This window comes from Phyllostomus hastatus, unplaced genomic scaffold (assembly GCF_019186645.2).
Source record: "Phyllostomus hastatus isolate PE091 unplaced genomic scaffold, TTU_PhHast_1.1 phas_scaffold_501, whole genome shotgun sequence".
Classification (NCBI taxonomy): domain Eukaryota; kingdom Metazoa; phylum Chordata; class Mammalia; order Chiroptera; family Phyllostomidae; genus Phyllostomus; species Phyllostomus hastatus.
In genome coordinates, this window is record NW_025334033.1 from 57509226 (window position 1) to 57523062 (window position 13837).

General features: G+C 39.5%; 1 long non-coding RNA gene across 1 annotated transcript in view; it reads left to right on the plus strand.

Annotated features, from left to right (window-relative positions):
• Positions 1-6142: 6142 nt before the first annotated feature.
• LOC123808859 overlaps positions 6143-13837 on the plus strand; it is a 75048-nt gene continuing 67353 nt past the window's right edge. Inside the window, exon 1 of the long non-coding RNA XR_006783843.1 lies at positions 6143-6255. This is a non-coding gene — a long non-coding RNA (uncharacterized LOC123808859). The remainder of the gene's footprint in view (positions 6256-13837) is intronic.

Genomic DNA, 13837 nt, shown 5'->3' on the forward strand with positions numbered 1-13837 from the left:
AAAGAATACGACATAGAGAAAAATGGTGACATAAATAAATTTACAATACATGAAAGTTCCCTGAGCCCCTATGTAGATACTCTTTCTCTCTTCCTAAATTAATGACAGGTGTTACTTGCTATGTTAGGAGATTACTACTTACTGAGTTAGAATATTAGTGCTGTGGTCTGAATGTTTTTGTTCTCAACAAATTCATACGTTGAAGTTCTAATGCTCGATGTAATGCTATTAGGAGATGGGGTCTTTCAGAGGAACTTGCATCATGAGGACGCTTTCCTCATGAATGGCATTCGCGCCCTTATAAAAGGGCCCCGGAGCAATCCCTTCCCCTTTCACCTTGTGAAGACACAGTGAGCAGTCCGACTCCAAACAGGACCCCCATCCTCCATGCTGGCCCCCTAACCTCCGACTTTCAGCCTCCAGAACAGTGAGGAAAAAGTTCTGCTGTTCCTAAGCCACCCTGTCTGTGCTATCCTGTTATCTCATTAAAAGATTCTTTAACAAAGGATCAAAGACAAGGTAGCCTTTCTTTATCCCTTAAGGCAAAACGGTGACTTTTTGCAAATCTGTTTTTAGTAGAAATACTGTAATGGATAGTTGTTGATGACAAAACAACTATCAACTGTGCAATGGAGAACCATAGTATTAACTACATCATCAAAATGTGCATCACCAGTAAAAGATATATGGGCACGAGTGAGGGTCCCCTGAAAACAGAAGAGTGTATCCCCCATAAACCTTGACTGAGAGAAGGGGGAACAGATGGTATGGGGCCTAAGACACACTGCTGAACAATGGCAAGTTAATAGCCGTGCCTCCCTGAAGGGACGAAGGCTACCACCCAGGGCAAATTGTGTATGTGATTGAGAACAATCATGGACTCACGGCATAGCCCAGGAGTTTATACAGTGCCTGCATGAATGGCAGGGGCAGACGCCCACCCCAGATGTCCATGAGTTGCTGAGAACTTTTGCCCTGACTAAAGAGGGCCGCCAAAGGAAGGTAAAAGATACTGGGAATTGGAAAAAGTGGTGGACACTAATGTATCACAGAAGAGGCCAGATAAGAGGTTACACAGAAAGTTCCCAACCAAGCATTTAAATGAGGGTGGGTTGAAGGAGAAGAGGGAGGAGCCACATGGTCTGGAGTAAGACAAAGGAGGCCTGAAAGTTAGAGGAAATCCAGTGAGTCACTGGAGCTGGTGGCGTAGCAATGAGGGCATCTGCCCAGCCACCCAGATTCCAGTCTGCTTGGAGAAGACTGAGGCAGAGCTGATGGAGACACAGGGAACCTGCCTAGCCACCCGGGTTTGTGAGGGATGCTCGGAGCTGAACTGTGACTGGGAACGCTGATCTGCAGGCTTCTGCTTTTCTGAAAAGCAATACCTCTGACTAGCATGTTCTAAAACTGGCCTGCTTTGGCAAAGGAAGGCAGGACTATGCATTTTGGGGTAGTTTTTAAAGGGAGTAGGACTTGACAACAGAAATTTTCCCTTATTCTAAATCTGTAAAATCTTTAAATAAAATGAAAACATGTAGATATCTGTATAGTCATAATTAAATTATTAATACATAATAAATAATTAAATAAAATTTATATGTATAAATCCTGTAAAGTAGATGGAAGTCGGTAGCATTATTTCCAATAAGGCAAAAGAAACCTACACACGCATATACTCACACACATGCACATACACACAACTGATGCATGACAACTAAACAAATGTAGAAAACCTCAATTTTTTGCTTTTCACTTTCCTTCTACAAATTCCTTTCCATATACAGGGTGGGGTAAAAGTATGTTTGTAATTGTACAGAAAGTAATAAAATGATTAACAAATGATAATACAAAAGTAAATTCTGTGCTTCATATACTTCTAACTGTAAACCCACTTTTGCCCACCCTGTATTGTTTGGTGTGTGTTGTAGTGACAAGCAACGTGCTGCCTGTGAATCATGGCCAATCCATGTGACAGAGCTAAGCCTGACCCTTGAACTTTGTTTAGTTTGAAGAGTCAAACTCCTCCGGTCTTTTTTGGTGCACAAGCGTGCCTCTTTGGTTAAGAATTTAACCAAAGTTCTTTATTCTCATGAAGAACTAGTGAGAACCCTCTGAAGAAAAAAGGGATACTTAGACAAGTATCAGGGCCTCCATTATTAGCGTGAAAGGGGATTTGGGATAGAGCGTCCAGTTTAATATTCTCCAGCCCTATCTGCAAAGGAAGGGGAATCGCAGTAGGGACCATACCTGGGAGGACAAAGGGGAGGAAACGATGTCAGGGAAAGACTAACACATTATTTTCACTCAGAAGTGCAAAGCACCAGAGAAGGGCATGAGTCGCCTTCCCTCAACAACACCTGCCGCCCACAGCGTGTGCTTGCTCCTCTGAGGCCCAGGGTGTGCCATGAATGCCGGTGTCCCTGTCTCGAGAGTGCTGGGAGCACCAGGGTGTGCCTGGTGGAAGGTCTCGATGCAAGTGCCAGGGGCCTCTGTGAGGAATCCTTCACAAGATCGGAGACTGGGGAGGCACCTCCAAAAACCACTAAGAGGGAGTTAACTGAAGAAGAGAGGGAGGAGGTGAGAATCAACACTGACTGAGACAACCCAACTTCCCATGGGGAGGAGGCACGACCACTGGAGACCCTCAAAAAACCAAGTGAAATTGCACAGAAGAGTTTCTGTGAGAGTATTTTCAGTTAATTGTGGGGAAAAATATAATAAGATAAATTACGCTTAATGCGTCCACCATTATTGTGACCTTGGAAAACAAAAGATAAGAAATATCAACTTGAAACTCTTTTATTTAGGAAAAAAATACTTTTAAAAGTATTAGTTTTTAAGTAAATAAGCATAAACCAATTTCTTGGACAAGTTTGGGTATGCTAAATTTTTTTAATGGTCACCCAAAGATCTATTGGCTTGAACTAAAAATGAATTCTAAGAAGAGTTCTAAGGACAGTTGGCCAAGCAGCTGTCTCCCAGGTGATCATCTAAAGCTCAGATCTTATGGAGACACTCTCCTTTTATGTGCAGTTCCCAAAATGCCCCAGAGGCTGCCCTCTCACTGATAGACAGAGGGGGGAACCAGAATGGGGTTGCACAAAGCGGGATTTTACAGGCTGTGCCTTTAAGTAACCCATGTGCCTCCAGCCTGCCTTCCACTGGTCAGGAAACACTCGTGGTGCCACAGTAACTGCCGAGACTTGGTGAATGGCATGAAGGAGCCTAAGAAGAAGAAACCATAGCTTTTGGCAAGTAGCCAATGGTCTCTGCCCTGCTTGATAGGTATCCTTTGAATTTATTTATTAACAAACTCTACTAAGCACTATGATGGATAAACCCTTACTGTAAGCATTCAATCAATTCTTGAGAATCAACAAATGACTCACATCTTCCAAAATATACTTAATTTTTTAAATGACTAGTAAAATACCCAAGTAAAGTTAACCATTACATTTCATTATGCAGAGCAATAATTTAGTTAGAACTAACTTCATTTGGCCATCCAATATTTATTCATTATACATTGTAGAAAAATCTGATTTGCCACGGTTTTAGGCATAAAGAATACAGCAGTGAAAAGACTCACTCAACTGCTTACTCCAACAGAGAATACATTCTAGTGGTAAAGGAAGCCAATGAACAAATTAGTAATGACGTATATCCATTCAGTCAATATAATAAAATTTTAGTAGCAACGATGTTTTTCTAGGTACTAGAAAAATGATTGAATGTAAAATACAAAATGTTTTCCTTCACAGAGCTTTTCTTCTAGTGGGAGATATAAACAACAAGCAAACTAAATACATAAATATCATTTCGTTAGGGAGCCATCTGCAGTGTGGTGGGAAGCAGAAGGAAACTAGCAGGCTCATTTCCCAAGCTGGGGCCAGTGTCAACAATGGCGGTGGTGTCTGTAAGTGCAGGAGAGGCATGGAGAGCAGGACGTGGACCAGGTGATAGCAGGGGGACCTGTGTGCTGCAACAGAGTTAGGGATCTCCACAACTCAGCTCACGGGTAGATGGGATGAACCTTTGTTGGCACCTATATCTCGGGCCTTTTGACGGTGGACTTGGGTGCAGAGTCTTCAGGTAGAGTGATAAAACAAGGATTCCTTGTTCTCAAGATGATCTTAAAGGAGAAGAAATGGAGCCTGTAGAATTTCAACTTTCAGAAGAGAGGATGCAGAAGCTGATAAGGTTACAGATTGGGTCGGCGCAGCAGTAAGGAACTGCTACTCTGTCTCCAGGTGAATGTCCACCCATGAAAGGAGGAGGCTACCTGAACACCAAACCAGAGCAGGGAAGCCTGTATTTTTGGGATGGTGGCCTAGGTAACGGTGTCCATATCTCCTCCCTCCCTCCCTCCCTCCCTCCCTCCCTCCCTCCCTCCCTCCCTTCCTTCCTTCCTTTAAGTGAGGTGGATATCAAAGAAACAGCTACTTTAAAGAGAATCCAGCAATTGTGTGTTGTTCTTGGGGGAGGCGGGTAGAAAGCTGAGAGATTCCCAGGTGTTAGTCCAGGTGCCTAAGCCTTTCCATCCCAAGGAAGCCATCAGCCTACCAGGGTGGAGGATGAAGAGGTAAGTCCAGCAAAGTTCACTGTTGACACATTTGATCTGGGCGCAAGTGCCACAAAATGGCCCTTATTGTCAAGGGCTATCGTAGCAGCCTGTAAACCTATGCCCTTTTTTACATCCTTCATGATGCCAGCCACCTCATACCCATGTCACAGAAGTATTGAGAGAGATGGCCCTCCATAAATTTCTTGAATTTTCTTGTCTCTCTAGCTATATCAAGACTGCCAGGTCTTGAATGCTCTTTACCTGGGCCATTGATCAGGGTTGTGCTTATAGAAAGTACCCTTGAATAATGAGTTAATATCTGCTGTAGTGACAGAGAACAAGCTTGCCTGATGCTTTCAGTAAAAGCAGCGCATTATACAAAGTCAGAGTTACTTGGCAGCAATAAAATCTACTGCAGGTGTAGCATCTACCTTGCCCCTCCACATCATGGCACTTGGGGACATGGAAAACAGCAGTGCTGATGGTCATGTTATTTGTGGTGTCATGACTAATAAAGTCTACTGTCCCTGGCCCAGAGTTTTGTGTCTTCTACCAGCATCCATGAAACAGTGCAAGTTACTATCTAACTCATAAATGATGATACAATCAAATTGCAGACCCCATCAGAAGTCTACAGATGTAGCTCACCTTTGGTCAAGTTTTATTTGAGATATTTATTAGCCATCCAAGTGGGGATGTCTGGTGACTGCTGAGATACACAAATCTGGAGTTCAGAAGAAAGTTCAAGGCTGCAGGCAGTTTTTGGAATTCATCGGGATAGGTGCATATTTAAAGCCTTGAGACTAACTACTGACTCCACAAGGAGAGTGAATATAGTTGGACAAGGGTAACCTGGAATGAGGCCTAAGATGCTTCAATGTTGGTAAAAATAACAAGTGCCAATAAATGTCATGGAGTATTAATGTCACCCAGCAGACTGGGGGCCAGTTCAAGTGGTGCCTTGGTATACGACCCAATAATTAATGCTGGTAAAAACAGGTCTTTATTTACAATGTTCCAGCCTTGGAACAGCTTAGAGCACCTCAGCCCTGAGTCACCAGACTCAGCACTTCCCATGCTCCCCACCAGGCTACAAACCCAAAACATCCCCCAAAGTTTCCCATGTCCTTATCTGTGCAGATTTGGAATATGTTGTCATCAGCCTCTGCGTAACAGTCTAGAAAAGCATGTGCCATGTTACTGTGGATCATGGTGAAACTCAGGAAAGGCACAGGTCTTAAAAGTCCAGGTAAAGTCCAGGTGCGGCAGGTCAGGCTATTGCAGGAAATCCCTTTGTGGCTCCGGAGTCAGCTCCGGCAGGAACTGCAGCAGCGTCTCCTTGCTTATTAGTCCAGACCACATGGCCTCTTCCTCACTAAAACTACGTAGCTGCTGGCTTACTTCTCCCTTCTCACTGCTCTCTTTCAAACTGCTGGTCAGCTCCCCAACGGCTGCCCACATGCTTAGTTTAAACTCTAACTCTGAGCTTTGGCCTCTTTCACAGATGCTGTAAGCAACCCAGGTCTGACTCCTCCCACAATGAGCTACAGCAGGAATCAAAGTCACACCCATCTCCCTCGCCCCAGGTGCAAGCACAGCTTTTTAACATAACTATTAAACTAGCCAAGTTGTCGTAATAATGCAAAGTAACTCACAATGGCCTTCTCTGCTTCTCCCATCTCCTAAATCAGGTTAGTGGATTTTTTCCTGGATTCTTGGGCACCCTGGGTTCTGAACCCCATTACGTTAATTTTATTTCTGTGTTGGGAAAATGACACTAGTGTGAGAGAGAGGTGAAAGAATGTGGACTTTGGAGCGTGAATCTCTTACGCTGCTTATACTCTGGCAAAACTGGATATCTGTTTTTCTTGGACACACTTATGCCTTTTACTGCCATGTATCTGTGCCTGGTTCATACTTCTGGGCTTGGAATGCTCTTCTCATCTCACTTCTCCTCTCTGTGAAAATGTCCTCTTCCGGTGCGTGTTATTCCAGCCACCTCACACCCAGTTAAATCTTATCAAACTACATGTTCATTTCCTTCTCCGCAGGTATCATGCCTCTTATATTTATTTATATGTTTAACATTTACATTATTTTATATACGGTTATACATTTACTTATATACAGATAATGTGTCTCAAAATGTTTCATTGAGGGAGTGATATCAATGGTCTTATTCTCTGCTACTTTTACAACATCTGACCCAGCGACTGGAATTTGGAATCAGAACCTGTGGTATAAACCTTGGCGTCTTAATTCACCTGAGATTCCACTCACTCAGATGTAGACATCTATCAATTTTATATTTTTGTGGGAATTAATCTGGTTTATATATGTTTATATATTATACACTGCATATGTTACATAGAATATATTATACATGCTCATATATAATATATTAGCATTGGAGGACTACATGGGGAAATAGACTGAAGGAAAACATCATTTATTCAGAGGAAGAATTCTTTGTGCTTGGGTAGAAAAATGAGCGAGTCAGACTCGTCTGTGAGTGAATAAAGAGCACAGATGGAAAAAAGACTAATAGACAGCCTGAAACATCAAAGACTAGGAAACTGGAAAAAATCCAAAATGGAACTAAAGAAACTAGAACCAAAATAAGTAAAGATCTAAGCAACAAACTGAAAAGAACATTGTATAAGAAATACCCATAAATCTAAGAAATTTTTCTGGTTCAGAGGGAGCAAGAAATCAGAAAAAAAAGAAGATAGGGAGTGAAGAATGACAAAGGTTTTTTTCTTGATAGAGGCAGCTGTGCTGGCATAAAATCAAAAATAATACTTTCTCTTCTGGGTAATAAAAGAGAGTGATGGAGAAGACTTGCAAAAAACACAGGTACAACTTCTAGAAGAAGCCCTAGGTGTAGATTCTGAAATCTATTAATATTGAGTCTAAACTGATTAAAAATTAAACATGACATGACTTTGACTGAACCTTCAGAAAACTCCAGAATTCATAAGTAAGCAGTCAAAATGCTTTAGTGAATAGTTTAAGAGTCTTCACACTAGTATTTGTGTATTATCGTTTTTGGGGATGGCTTTCTTCAAAAGAATATTGTGGTTAGGAAAAAAATCCTTGAAATACATTTCCTGATTATAAGTTCCATACTTCCTACCTTCTAGTGCTGTGTTTGTGTATTTTATCACTTCTGTAGATCATATTCTGGATATTCTCATGCCTAGGAAGCAGTCTGATATTGAGTGATCTTTAAATTCATTTGATTATATAATGATGCTTATGAGTGTTGTTCTTATCTTCTGCCTCCTCCTCATTTCTACCGCCATCCACACAGTGAATCCAGATAGTACTCTGGGCGGTCACTGGCTGATGTTTTCCATATATCATCTCGGTCCATCTTCACCACAAGAGGAAGAGGCAAATATTTTACTGAGAAGAAAATTAAGTCCCAGAGACCTTCACTATGTGACCTGGGATCACATTGTGGCTGATAAATGGTTGTACACTGGGGTTTCGGCCTAGTTCAGTCCAAAGCCTGCTCTCTGTCTCTATTCATTCAGTGCAGAGGGAAGAGAGGGAAATTGACACTGAGGAGCAGAGGCAAGGAGGCCAGTAAGACAACACGGAGACTGACAGGCTTTCTGGTTTGGGAACCTGGTGAGAAGGATGTACGAGAGGAAAAATCATTTTTCTTCTCTCCCATGAGTTCGTAGCTGGAACCCTATAATGAAAGGCACATTAAAAAGGGAAAAACAAACAGAAGTTTATTAACACATGTATCTCATGTACACATAAAAGATAACCCAGGGAAAATGAGTAGCTTTTGTAGTTAGCTTACAATTCGGGATTGTAAACTAACTTAACGGAGGAAAGGAAGAGGGTGATGTAGACCTCTTAGGGCAAAGGAAATAACCTTTAGGAAAGATAAAGAACAGATGGCCTTAGATACCCTTAGAAGAACAGATGGCAACTAGAATGGTTTGTGAAAACCTTGGTCTGGCTGTGGTGTCAACTTCTGGTCTGTTCTCCTGTGAGGAGTCGGTCTTCTCGGCTTGATGGAACTGCTGGCCGGTGGGGTGGGGTAGCATTTATAACAATCGAAGTTTTTTTGTTTTTTGGATTTTGTTGGAGGATCTATCTTTAGTTAGATACTGAGAGTTCAGGGAAAGCCTCTCCTTACGTTTGCTGTTTTTCAAATACCACAGATCCAAATAGTTAATATGCCAAAACAACATTTGGCATATTCTGCTACCCTTCAGAAGCACGCTCAGACGATAGAAAGAAGAGGCCACAGAGAATATCACAGTGATTTAGGATAGTGTTTAGTGCGACCTACCTTGGATGTTTCCTTGTGCAAGGAATTAAAATGACAAAAGAAGTGAATAGAGAAATAAATCCAAGTGACATTCTTCCTAGACAGGAGTGAGAAGCAGAATTGGAAGACCACAGGCTGCACTGAACTTACTGTCTCATCACCAAACTCTGTGCGTGAATTGAACGTATTTTGTATTACAGATTTTATTAACGCAGAATAGGTAGGAAAATGGGTTTCCATCTACCATGTTGATACTGAATACCCAGGCTGCTTCCTTCTCTTAAAATCACACACTTCATCGTTTGAGTGATGGTCATATTAGTAAGAAAAATCAAGAAAGCCCAGAGAGGGTGGACTTTTCTATTCAGATCTATTTCAACATTACCATCTGGACTGAAGCTCTTTTTGCTTTTGTTCTATTTCTGCTATGTTATGTCCAGGCCTTGAAAAGCCTTAAATTCCCTCCACAGATTGCAGCCAAAACAGCATCAATTTAGGACTGTAGTGCATTCACACTGGTTCATGCTCTTTCAAACAATTTCTCCATACCTTTCTGGGGGTATTAGTGTTTGTTTTTTTTTTAAAGAGGAATTAAGTTTCTGAACCCCCGAGTGTAGTTGCTGTCTGTAAAGCAGCTCTGGCTTACTCCTCTCTCCACAGCAAGAGTGACTGACCAAATACATAATGTGGAGGTCAGGAGAGGGCTTGGGCAGCAGAAGGCAGGTTACTGCTGACCACAAAGATACAGGAACCCGGCCATGACCATACAATTTCTAAGCTGGACAGATATCTTTGTTCCAGAGTTTTCTGCTGAGATGACACTTCAGTAAACCAAATGGGCTCAGGTACCCTGGAAAGTAATGGGGTCTGTGAGAAGCCAGAAAAATAAAGGCTTTTAAAGGAGTAAGAGTTATAAATGCTGTCCGGCATATGGAATAAATTGTGGAGAAGTAATCATGAGACTAGAAGCCGTAGATTTAATAAGCCTCCATTTGCACCACACATAGAAACAGAATTAGGAATAAACCCTGTATGAGGGCACAGGAAAAGTAGCATAAGAGCATTTACTTTATATTACTTTTATTTATTTTTTCATTTTTACAAGAAGATGAGTAAATGCTATTCTGTGCACTTAACTCTAACAAACAAATTCATGTTATAAAGGAAGCATAATGCTTGAATAATGACTTTTAAGATGTCTCTGTCCCCGCCCCTTTAAACAGTTCACTGGCCACACAATACTCTATTTTGAAATTTTGCTTTATCATCAAGACAACACGGGCAGTCATAGCTCAGTGTAATTTTTTAATCTCTACTTGTGGGGTTGGTGCTAAGGAGAACTAGCAATGTTTGAAGCTGGCATTTTTCTCTGTTTGTGAATCTAATTTAATTTTGCATTTCACTCAGTGTTTATGTGTGTTTGTGTGTATATAGTGATTCATTTAACTTTCAGCTTCTCAAACATTTTCTCTATATTCTTGTATTTGGATATCTTTAAAACTACCGGCAAAGGCTTAGGTATAAAACTGCTTGAACTTTTCAGTGGGAAAATGTGGTGGTAGGGGTGTCCCATATGAACCACCAAATTTCAAACAAAATATTAGCTTTAAATCTGAATTCACTGGTAGTTTCAATTTTCCATTTATACAAAATAAAATGGAATTTAATATAAAACTGCTTACTTAAAGGATATCGTTTAAAACTCCATAGTCTCTGTTCCAAACACTAAAAACTAATGTGGTTTGATATTAAAGTATTTTACTCTCCACTGGTGGCAATTACACTAAAGATTGAAACAAATATTTTCGGTAATGTTAGTGTGCAGAGTTGGCACATTCTCCTTTTTCAACTCTGGATTATATTATTTCAGGATTTTAATCATATTGTTTAAATCACCTAATTGAATAATACTTTGCTCATGACATTAATACATATTTTTTGTTTTTACATTATGAACCATTAATCAACTCCTGCATGTACACTCTTTATTGAAGCTACCCCTGCTCTTAATCTAATGACTTGACCCTGACCCTTTTCCTGAGCTAACCACATCCTGTTTTATGTTTATAATTTTCTCTTCTTTTATAAATTATAATTTCATCACACATGTATGTAGCCCTAACTATGTATGTGTATTGCTTAATTAGCTTTATTTTGAAAGTTCATAAAAACGTTGTCATATGTAGATATTCTTTTGTAACTTTATTGATTTTGCCCAGCCGTGTTTCTGTGGTTCATCTGTCTTGTTGCATGTTGCTATAGGTCATTTATTTTCACCGCCTCATGCATTGCTTTGAGTAGCTATCCTAGAATTTTTATTTATCCATTATACAGATGATTAACATGTGTGTTTTTTTTTCAGATTTTTGAATTTTATTCTGGTTATTACAAATACTACTGCAGTAAATTGTATTTTACGTGTCCCTTGGTTTGTGAAATAGCTTTCAAGCATTTTTGAGAGTGATCCACAGCTAGAAAAAATTCCCATTGTGGTTAGGAAAGTTGTGTGAATAACTCTGTAAAATGTGGGATATTCACTTACACACAAGCTAATAAACTAGCCTGTCATTATTTCATGGGTGCTGGCAGAAGACACAAAACGTTGGAGTCAGAGACAGACGATCTCAGTGCTCATGGCAAAAGCAGTAACCAGAGCTCCACATTTGCTGGCATCAGTTTCCCACGTCCCCCAGGCCCACAGGTGTGACGCAAAGTGCTCAGGACAGACGCCCGAGCGTGCAGGGGACGGTTACAGGAGAGAAACACTCAGCGAGGGTGATCTTCCACTTATGGCGGAAACCTGCTCTGTGTGTGAGGGGAGACGTTACCTCATCCCACAGGGCTGCTCTCTGCAAACGCAACCCAGGACTGGTGCCCTGGGCGAGGAGTGGGCAGAGCTCGAAATTCTTGGCATACCCAGCAGAAACGTGCAGGCCACCAGGGCCCATGACAGATTGCCTCTACCAACAAATATGTGCATGACTGAAACCCGTATTCTTAACATGTTGGGTAAATATTGATCTTTCATTTTCTATTTTATTTCATTTTTGAAAATGCTGTGTATGACCCACAGAAATGATTTTACAACCTAAAATGCAGCAACCACTAACTTAAAAAAACAAACTATGTGTTAAATCATACAACTGAAAAGATAATTGCTGGATTACATTCAGCCTTAAATATAATAATTTTATAATTTGTCAGTTTACTATCCTCTTTTTCACAAGGATTATATGAATATTCCTCCATCTACATATAGCTTCACCACCACTTGGTTTTAGTAGATATTTTAAATTTTTAAAAACAATTGGTGCATTATTATAGCTAATTTGGTTGTAATTTGCATTTGAATGATCATTAATGAATATTAAAATCGTTATTAATTGCTACTAAACATTGTCATGTATGTAGGGCATCTGTGTTTCCATTTATGTTCAGTGCTTATTCATAAGTTTAGCCTATTTTAAAATCGAGATAGTTGTCACTTTCAAATTGATACATGAGTTCTTTACATTTGCCAGTTAAGCATATTGCTAATATCTTCTGTAACTCAATTTTTCACTCACTTTTTGGTGTCTTTCAAAAATGGCAATTATTTTAATATTTAGTATTTTTTAATTTTTAATTTATAGTTTGAAATTTTTCATACATAAATAATTTTAGACCTTTAGTCATGAAAATATTCTAAATTTGCTTCAGAAGGTTTTAAATGCTTTTAATATGTAAATCTTCAGTGCATATGAAATGATCAAATCATCCAAATGTCTCAAATGTCTAAGAAAACTGTAACAAAAAAGGTAAACTTATGTAGAGTATGTTATAAAACATTATTGAAGGCCCTGACCAGCTGGCTCAGTTAGTTGGACATCATCCTGTAGAGCAAAAGTTTGCCAGTTCGATTCCCAGACAGGGCACATGCTGGGGTTGAGGGCTCAGTCCTGGGTTGAGGTGACTTTGAGAGGCAACTGATCCATTTCTCTCTCACACCTATGTTTCTCTCCCTCTCTTTCTCTCTTCCTTCCCTTTTCTCTAAATATAAATAATTTAAAAATTACTATGGGAGGATCAATATGACCCAAATGAATGAAAAATAGTTCTGGAATAGAAAACTTAGTATGTTTAGTAGCCCATCAATTCCAAATTTATCTGCAAATATACTGAAATTCTTCAAAAATATCAATAGATATTTTTGACAAGATTTTTGACAATAGATAAAATTGACAAGATGAATATAAAATTCATATCACCATTCAAAGGGCCAAGAACAGCCAATGAAACCTTGAAGGAAGATATTAAAATAGGAGGACCAAGATTCCCAGACATCAAAACTTATTTAAAAGCTAAAGTAATTAAGATAGTGTGTTATTGATGCCAGATTAGACAAATAACCCAAGAAAACAGACCGGAGAATTTAGAAACAGACCCAGACTTATACATATTTGATTAATGGCAAAGATGTCACAACAGAAGGGCGAAATGAAGACAGTCGTTGAAATAAAATCTGATTAACTAATTTCATATGAACTTTAGATTTTTAGAAAAAAATTTTTAAAAATTATTGAAAGCATACTACAGGAGAATATTTTCATTAGAATGAGGTATACAGATATTAGAAAAATTAAGCTGTAAACAAACACAAAGTCTTCTATAAAGAAAAAAAGTAAAAACACTCTATGGGAATCGAGACTCTGTTTAGCAGTGTACCATACTGAAGGGAAAGGCCAGCCATCGAGTAGGGTGTTCGCAATACACATGATTAACAAGAGATTTGTTTCAAGAATATATTTTAGAATTCCTATAAATTACTAAAGAAAAGGAAGAAAACCCAATGGAAAAACTGACTCAAAGACTTGAACAGGAAATTCATAAAAGAAGATTTTCAAATGGACATAGATACTTGAAATTGTACTCAACCTCACTAGTCATCCAGAATTTCAAGTTAAAACTACAATTAAATATGCCTACAAAGGTTATAAATA